At 46.7% G+C, this 9,547-nt stretch overlaps 1 long non-coding RNA gene across 1 annotated transcript; it reads left to right on the forward strand.

Moving 5' to 3' along the window:
* The first annotated feature begins 4,753 nt into the window (after positions 1–4,753).
* LOC310923598 lies at positions 4,754–6,050 on the forward strand. The gene is made up of 3 exons (XR_014592644.1): positions 4,754–5,200; positions 5,483–5,555; positions 5,655–6,050. It is a non-coding gene; the product is annotated as an uncharacterized lncRNA (long non-coding RNA).
* Positions 6,051–9,547: the final 3,497 nt, after the last annotated feature.

Here is a 9,547-nt window from a genome sequence, read left to right on the forward strand (position 1 = left end):
TAAATTGATTTTTACCAAGGAGAACTCGACAGCTCCAGACACTTTGTGTCAATCCAGGAATACCCTCTACAGCCCAACTACACCCCACATGACAAATTTCAACTCCCCAGGACTTGTCCCATTCCCCCCACACCCAGACTGAGCAACAAGGCAGAGCAGCTCCAGGCCAAACACACCAACACCCGTGACACAGGACAGGACAAAAGGGGGGACACAACAGGGACAGAAATATCTGGGCAAGAAGAATGACCCTGAGGACCGAGAGAACTCGCAATGAGATGACCGAGGTCAGACCGATGGAGAGCTGACCAGGCTCAGAGAACCCTGCAGGAAGAAGATGCCAATGGGATCACTGATCCCAAGAAAGGCAGAGATGGATGCCCGAGAATCCTACGGTCAGAATCCTCCACTGAGCTGTGCACTTTTAGAAGACCTAATCTGCCAGAATGGATCACAGCAGGGCACAGCTGTGGATACAGCTCAGAACAAGACCTGGAAAGGCACCAGCCTGGATGGTTGTGGAGAGAGATGGATTCTGATGTGTGTCTGAGCACCTGAGTCAAAGTTCAATGATATCAGTGCCTGTCCAAGGAACAGGGAGATGTTAAGAACGATGCCTGGGGTTTCCAAAAGACCCCTTGAAGGGTTAAGGCAAAAGACACACAAAACAAAACACACAACAGACACAGAGTGCACAACAGACAAGTGACACGACGTGCCCTGGGACTGCTCTGCCCTGCACACCTCAGCACTGTGAGACCTTCCCTTCACGTGCCCTAAAGGGGTCACATCTTGGACATCCCCATCTCCAAACCCGACCCAAAAATCCCTTCCGGTGACTCCCAACCCACACCCCACTTTCACCCCCTCTGTGGCTTTGAGCCCTTCACTTATCTCTGGGATGTTCAGGGATGAGAATCCACATCAGGGGCCAAGGAAGGCTGTCTCTGCCTCAGGGAAATTCCTGCTGTCTCAGTCAGGTGCCATAAAGAAAACCAAACATCCAGGGATGATCTCAGCAGGGCTGTTGGCAGGCGGGTGAGAGGATCTCAGTGTAATACAAGTGGACGACATGAAACACCCAAACAATAATGGAGGCTTAGAGTTACACCAGAAACTACCCTGACCACACAAATATATCAATTTTAGAAACAAAAACACAAACAAAAGTCCACCAAAAAAAGTACCAAGTCTTCGTACTTATAGCCAAGCTACCAAATATAATAAAGATAACCCAATGTCCATTCCCCTCAAAAAGCCTCCAAAATATAGACTCAGAACCCCCCCAACTTAAAGACCTGTCTCTAAACAAATAAGAAGCAGAAAACCCATGTCTTTTGACCTATATAAATTCATTAACCTATCAAAAATTAACAGCACCAAAACCAATTATTTCTACTCTAATAAACTCACAATATCTCAAAGCCATCAAAACAAACAAACCACCTAAATTCACACAAAACCAAGAGATTCATTTGAGTACAAACGATATCTCCTAAATTATCCATAACTATAAAACATGTACCATAGTCAAGCACGCTAAAAAAACAACCCCCTATAATACAATAAACAATAATCTAATTATAAATTTTAATAAATCCTATAAAATTACCTACATCACACTGTGTCTAGGCCGCTAAAACAAACATAACACACTTGCCATGATAAAAGCCACCACTAAAAAAACCTCCCCCATACCTCACACCACAGCCTATTACACCACTGTAAACCTTTGAAAACATACCCTTGAAAAACACATTTTCCCTAAAAAGCAGTTCAACAACAAAACTCAGTTCAAAAATACTCTGGCCAACATGCAAACTATGAAACCCAACATGAAATAAATACACCATATTTCCCTCATCATGTGGCATCTACAAAATAAATAACACTACACAATAAAACATTAAAAACCACCTTAAAACCACAAAAAAGAAAAAACTAGCTCTGTCCAACCTGAATCCCTACATATAATACACAAAACCCCAATAATACACACCAGAAGCCTCTCAAAAAAAAGCTACTTAAATTAGTTCTACCTCAAATACAAAAAAAATCCACTATAACATCATCTTTACTCAAAAACCAAGTTGCACACAATAAATAACACCAAAAAAGTCAAACAAAATGCTACATACTACCAAAGAACCCAATACTGAATAAAGAACACATAAACATACACAACTCATTAAAATTCTAGGTGAAAATGAGTTTCCTCCAGTTCAAACATAGAAAACTACAGAAGAGGAATTTTTTTTTTTCGCAATTTCAACTTCTTTTATTTCCATAACTCCTTTTTTTTTCTAGGAGCACCAGGAAGGGATTACTAAGATAAAGCTGAAAAGGAAACAAAGCCCCCTCTATAAACCCACACTGGCTTACCTTCTGCTGATGCTCGGTATAAAGGCTTATCCCTCATTACCTCCCAAAGTGATGCTCCAAATCCACGTGCTCCCACCTTCACTCCATGAACCACGTCCAAGACCTCAGGATGAGCTCCTCACACCCCACGGCCGATACCAAACCGAGCTGAGGCTCCCCCTCTTAAACCGTCCCCGGCCAGAACCGCCCCTCATTATCCATTACAGCTCCCACTGTCCATTACAGCCTGGTCTGTCCCCTCCTCATCCTAGTGGCTCACACCTGTGGGGGAGTGGGGCCGGGGGGAACCGGAGCCGGGATCTCTGCCGGGGCCGGGGGGAGGCCGGGGCAGGGGATCGGGACCGGGGGAATCGGGGCCGGGGGAAAGCGGGGCCGGGGGGAACCGAGGGAGAGCGGAGCCCCCGGGCCCTCAGCGCGGGCGGGGCGGGGCCGGGGAACCGGGGCCGGGGGGATCGAGGCCAGTGCCAGGGCCGGGGAACCGGGGCCGGGGGGAACCGGGGTCGGCGCTGAGGGAGGGGCGGAGCTCCCGGGCCCTCAGGGCGGGGCGGGGCGGGGCCGGGGCGGTTCTTGGGGCCCGCTGTCCAATCAGCGCTGCCCATGCCTGAGCGAGCCCGCCAATCGCGGGCCGGGCGGGGCTTCAAAAGGGTCCCGGAAGAGGCTTCTGGGTTTATGGCTCGGTGTGGAGCTCTCTGGGCGGTCTGTGGGGTGTCCCTGGGCTGTTTTAGTGCGGTAAGACTATCCTCATTTATTTCCCTGCAGGGTATGGTGTGTGGGACTGTATTGAGGTATACGTTATATGGTGGGTAGTAACAGGTGCAGCTGGGGTTGGGTTGAGAGCCCGTTGTTCCGTGCCTTGGTCGGAATTTGCCTTAGAATTGCAAGACCTTTTCCTCTGGGCGGCTGGGAATATGCTGGGAGTATGAATATGCTGAGCCTTGGTGTTTTTGCAAGTGAGAGGGAGACATGTACTTTTGGGGTATGTTGTTTGGGGAAGGTACAGAACTTTGCCTACCTTGGTTTTTTCCCTTTAATCTCTTGCAGTGCATGGGTCTCGCTGGGGTCTGATGCTGAATGTATTAATTAGGCTTTAACTGGGACAGAACATGGCAGGAAGAAACAGTCTTTTGAGGTTGATTCATAAAGTAACTTGAATAATAAAATTTCTGTGGAAGTTACTATAGAATTTGTAAGAGGTACTTATTAGAAGAGGAGGCAGCTTTTGAGTAATGTGAGTTATTTCTGCTAGTTTAAGTTTTCCTTTTCAAGGTATTGGGCATCTGCAAGTTTGCCATAACTTGTGAAGTGCCAAGGCCTGAACAACAGGCCCTGAGCTCAAGTTGACCTGGAGATAAAGGTTTAAACCAGATGTTGTGTTTGCATCCCCTCAGTAGTGAAATAGCCAGGATCATTAGTGTTCTGGACTAGGTCAGTGCTCATTAGTGAAGCATGGCTTGACCTTCCTGCGTTCAGAGGCCGGACAGGGCCCCGAGATCAGTCCTGTGGCCTCGTTGGGAGATGCAGTGCCGAAGGCAGCTCTTGCGTGGCTCTTGAAGCCCTGGCCAGGCTTTGGGCACATCCAGGAGGAGGCTGAGCCCAGCTGTGCCTGCAGTGGGAGTTGCGTGAGCCCGTTCATTGCCCGCAACTGTGTGACCTGGGCCCTGTCCCGGCATGGCCAGGGCCTCTTTGCCTGATGGTGGACACACTCGTGGGAATTCCCAGTTCTCCAGGGCTGGGCTGTGACAGGGGATTCCCAGCTGCTGTGTGGCTATGGAGGGTGAGGAAGCCTCAGAGTCCCTGGTGTTGGACCTCAGTCCCTGTAGGTGATCTTGGGTAGCAGTGCTGAGGGACACTGCTGAGCTTCTCCTTGGGGGTTCTCTGCTGCTTTGAGTAGGGAGATGCACATTTCCATATAGCTCAGGATTGCTTGGGCAAACGAACGGAGCCCTGGAAGGTCCTTGAATGTGTGGGGTTTTTCTCTAGTCCTGGCTTAGAGTAACCGTCTGTCCTAAAGGGATCGAGCAGCACTTGCTGCTGCTGGGAGACTTCAGTTCCTTTCCTTCCAAATGTTTGGAATGCTCTGTAGCTGATGTGCTGCTATCAACATGTGCAAGGTTCCTGTCTTTGCAGCATATTTTATCGTATTCCCCGTGAGATTGAATGTCCCTGCAGTGATTTGTGACCTGCTGAAATGTTAAAGCCAAGCGAGTGATAAGCTCATTGTTTTTCCAAATGTGTCCTTTTACCTCTGTTTTGCCTCCCCATTAATAGTAAAATAAGGCCATTCTCCCTGTTGGTGTCTGTGTCCATTCTCCTGCCACTGTGGACTGGAAAAACACTCGGTCACTGGTCACTGCCTGGAGTGGTGCAAGGAGAGATCCCAGGGCAGCCACCAAGTCTCCACTTGCTCCTTTTCCCTGGTGAGCTCCTTGGGGTGAGTGCAGTGATCCCTGAGGATGGAGAAGGGCTTGGAATGAGGGAAAAGACTTGGAGAAACCATTTTCCAGAAGGATGTGAGCCTGAAGGTTTGTCCGTTATCTGGTGCTTTTGTCCATCTCATGTGTTTTCTGTTTTTAATGATTGTTTAAGTTCGAGGACACTAATTTCAAAATGAAGAGGGCATTTCTAGGGCATATTTTTTTATGATTTTTATGCCTTTTTGTTTTGTGGAAAGAATTAATTTTGTTTTCATGTTTTGTCCTTCAGGACGTGCAGAAGCTCAGTTGACCCTCCCACACCGAGCAGTGCCAGTGCACAGCAGTGAAATGCATCAGTTGTTGTCTGAATGGATTAAACCTGTTGGTGCTGCTGTTGGTTCACTGTGAGGATTTGTTGTTCCTATGCACTTGGGGGGCTTTGGCCACGCTCGGGGGGATGTAAAATAAGCACTGGGGGCTGCTCTGGATATGTGTGCTCTGGACATGAGCACTGGGTTTGGCAGCAAGGCTGAAGGGTTTGTGAGAGCAGAGCAGGGAATGGACAAGTCAGCTCCAGCAGGGTGAGGTATATCTGCTTCTGCTTCCAGAAGCTTGTAATTTGTGGAAATTTTAAAGCCTGTGGCTGTAATTAGTAGTAATAATAGTGCCCTCTTTTATCTCTTAAGGTCCCTGGCCAACATGGAACAAGAACTGACCCAGAACTTGTTGGTGCCCTGGTAGAGAGAGAAGTAGCAAATGGTATTGAGAGAATTTCTGTGGGGATATGTGAGATCCTGGTGTTCCTGTGAGCTTAAGAAATGATCTGCAATGAAAAATATATTTTTTTTTTTTCTACAGGAGAATCTGATGTGGAACACGTGACCCAGATGACTTGATGTGACTTCTTGAAACCTTGAAATAAGGTGGTATTAATCTTTTTGGATAGAAGCAAAGCATTTGCAAGCACTTGGCAGAAGCCTATGAAAGGTAAGTGACGGGCTAAGGACACGAGCAGGAAAACATCTGGGGCTGTGATTTGATTTCACAGAGGGTTATGGATTCCTGTCTCAAATGTCCATATGGCAGTGGAGCTGGATCTATATGCCCCAGTGGAGAGGCAGGGTTGTCCTGTGTTCCTGGCTTTCTAGAGGCTGGAGTGTTGCCCAAGGAAGAGCATCCTGGTTTTGCTGCTGTGTTCAGGCACCAGCAGCCAGGAGTTGTTTGGTGCCTCGTTCCAGAAGCAGCAGGAACCTGGATTTCTGTCTCTAGGATTGTCTTGCTGTCCAAGGCTAAAGGTGAGTAGCAAGGCAGCTCTGGGAGCTCTTGGAAGTCAGGAGTGCCTGGTCTCTCATCTCCAGGTGCTGCTCAGGTAATTGCTCAGGTGTTCACTTAATGGTTCTTTGATGGCTTTGGACTTTCTGGTTGGAAGAAAAAGGGTCCTTTCCAGTCTCTGCCTTCTGTAATTCTGGGATCAGCCATTACTCTTTTCAGGCAGGCTAGATAGCCTCAGGAGTGGGCAGAGGAAGTGCTACCTGAAGTGTGGTTCCACAGGAGAGGGGAACAAGCTTTCTGCAGAGGTTCAAATGGCTTGTGACTTATAGAAGCACTGAGGTCTGAACAAGAGTCTTGAGCCAAAGCTGTCAGTGGCCTATTTTGGTACTGGACAGTCTTGATGGGGCCATTAAATCCAGTTTTTCCAAGAGCCTTTTCAGCGTATCTTTAGTGTATCTATCTTGACTGCCAGATTTCTACAAGAGAGGCCTCCTTGAGTTTGTCATGTGAGCAAAGGGTCCTTCACACAGTGGCTTTTCTGCATTGCACATTTAGTTACAGTCTCCACTCTGGAGGGAATTTTCATTTGGAGCCAGTTACTGCCTTTCTTAAAAGATTTGTTACATGGTCAGAGACTAAGCTTACCCTTAGAAGCACACCGTGACTGACAAGGCTATCTGTGGAGCATGTGCTATGTCCAGAGAGGATTCACTGACAGCTACTTGGGTTGTAGGAAGACAGCTGGTGACAGCTGGCAAGTTTATCCTTTTATCATCCTGGCCGTCAGTGCTCCTGTTCTTCCTTTAGTTCTGTTTCTTTGCATATCAGTTCTTCAGCTGTGCTGATGAAGTGCAGAGGATGAGTTTGCTCACTTTATTTCAGCCTCTCATAGATTCTAGTCCCATTAATGGGCCTGCCTGGCACAGACGAGAGGAGAGTTTGGTTAGGGTTTTTTTTGTCTTTTTTCTTGCCCCTCACCCTTTTGTAATTTGATTGATAGCAGGTAATTCTTCAGCTCAGTCTTTGCTCCTGATGCTACAGTGTCATGCTTGCTAGGGGAAGCTGCATGTAATGAATGCACATTGCATTCAGCTGTCAGGAGTAATTTTCCATCTGTCCATCTGTGGCACAAAATTAGAAGGCAGTCCTTCCAGCATGCGACTCTGCCCTGTATTTCCCCCAACCAAGGTATTCAGTCCACAAGTTACCAGTTTTGTCATCTTCTCTCCTTTCTGCCAACAAAATACACATGAAAAAAGAACTGCCTGTAGGCCATAAAAGTGTACTTGCAAGTCATAATCAAAAGCTGAGCTTCCTGGTCTTTTCACAACTTTCTCGCTAAACTCGTTGGCTTCAATGGCTCTCAGTTCTCTGTGAGAGAAGGAACCTATTAAAAGCCACACGGAAACATTAGCTAGCGAAGGCAGAAAAGCCTTTGCTACCCTCGGCCGCAGGTTTTGTTAACCCCTCCAAGCTGCAACCAGCATTACCGCATTTTGTGTGCCCCTGGTGTAAGACAGCCCCTTGTAGGTCATAAATCACCACGGGTGTCATCACAGAACAACCTTGCTGGGCCCGTTATTGTTATTAGGTCTAGAAAGATGAGTTGCTGACCTTTACCGAGCGCTATTTCTGTTGACTGCTAAAAACCTTCGGAACAAATCGGAACAAAGTTGCGTGTTCCTTGGCCGTGTGAGCCAGGCTCTAACTGCCTGTGAGCTTTCTGAATGTTAGCAAATCTTCAATGATCTCTCAAATGAGGGCCTAGTTTACTTTGCATATACTCTAAAGAAAGGTATGCTTCAGGTCCAGACTACCGGTACTAAATACTACCGGTTATTCCCATTGACACAGCTTCTGATTTGTCAATGGGAATAACACAACGGGAAAGCAAGCTCCCATGTAGAAAGAGGCATACCGCTGTTACCCATGACACAAACTGCCCACTGTTGGTGTGGGCAGCCCAGTGCTGGTCTATGCCATAAAGAAGCTCATTAGGAATACAGTAGGGTGAGAACCTAGGCTTTGTATATTCCACAGGTTTCAGGATAACACTTGTCAAATGCCTCCTGTTCTGCCGTGCATCTCAATGCTTCTGATTATTACTTGCAAAGTTATTTTGCAGCAAAGCTTCCAACCTGTACCAAGCAGTACAGGATATACGGGTAAAGGAACTGCCGTAATTGTGCAAATTATGGAAGGAAATGCCACCTTTCTAAACCTGTTGTGAGGAATGGTGGCAGGAGGATTCTGGAGGGATTTGATGCTGATGTTCATGGGAAAGTTTTGAACCAGAAGCTTATGAAAGGTCCCCATATTTTCTCTCATTTTAGGGTTGAAGTATGAGGAAGTTGTATTGGCTTCAATCTGTCAGGGAAGTCCTAAATATTTCTTTGCTTACGGACATAGCTTAAGGTGCTGAGAGATGCAGTTGGCTAGGTGCACTGCCTCGGCTGTCGGGACACTCAGGGAAGCAGCGGAGAGGCAAAGCTTAGGCCTGGCGCTAGAAAGCCAGATGAGAACTGTACGAAGCGGAGTTCTTACTCAGCAGTTTAACCACTTGGTGCTGTAGACTAGTGAGTTACAGCACTCAGGAAATGCCTCTGTTTCTGTCCTGTCTATAAAGACAGGAAAAAAGTCTTTGCTTTCTTAAGGAACTTAGTGATGCCCCTTCCGCTTGCAATAAGAAGTATATGCATCAAAGAAATTGATTATGAGCTTGGCTCTATATTAAAAGAGTTGAAGCCAAACCGTTGAGCCCACTGCTGCTCTCCACATCTGTGTTCATTGCTCTGATAATGAATAACAGTTGGGATAAAATATTTTTGATGAAGCAAAACACAAGTGTTTTCCTCTGCCTCTTTTTGTGAATGTTCTTGTAAGCCTACATATAGATCACCTTCCTTTGTTGTTTATTTTCTGGCACACAAGGGAGGAAAAAAAATCCGGTACTTGGTACGGGCACTCTTCAAAATTAAGACCAAGGCCTGCATTCTGATTTTAGGGCGATAACAGTAAATATCAAGTAACTGCATGAATTGAAAGAATAATTTCACATTAATAATAATATTATAGCTGAGATTGAAATTTGCCCTGTTAACTTTTAAATTACCAGCATGTGCATATTTACCTCAATTAGGAGCTTCAGATCATTCCTTCTGTTAAGCTTAATGCAAGGTCAGGGTTCTATCTGCAGTAGAAGTTTTTCCCAACCCTTTAGAAGCTGTACCGGGATCATTACGTGGCTGCCCTTGGCAAATGTCTGACTGTATTGTCAATTGCTATGTCCGGTCAGCCATACGATGAACGTTACCTGTGTTACGTGGGCCAAAATGCCACAGCAGAAGCCAAGGGCTACAGGTCTCCTGTTGAAGGAAGGAAGCTGGCTGCTCTCTGTTTGGCACAGTATCAATTTTATATGGGTTTGTGACAGACTGTAAACATGTTTTAACGCTTGGGATCTCCCTCCTAAAAGGAGG

The sequence above is a fragment of the Zosterops lateralis genome (genome assembly GCF_965231275.1).
Source record: "Zosterops lateralis genome assembly, contig: HAP1_HAP1_SCAFFOLD_132, whole genome shotgun sequence".
In the NCBI taxonomy this organism is placed as follows: Eukaryota; Metazoa; Chordata; class Aves; order Passeriformes; family Zosteropidae; genus Zosterops; species Zosterops lateralis.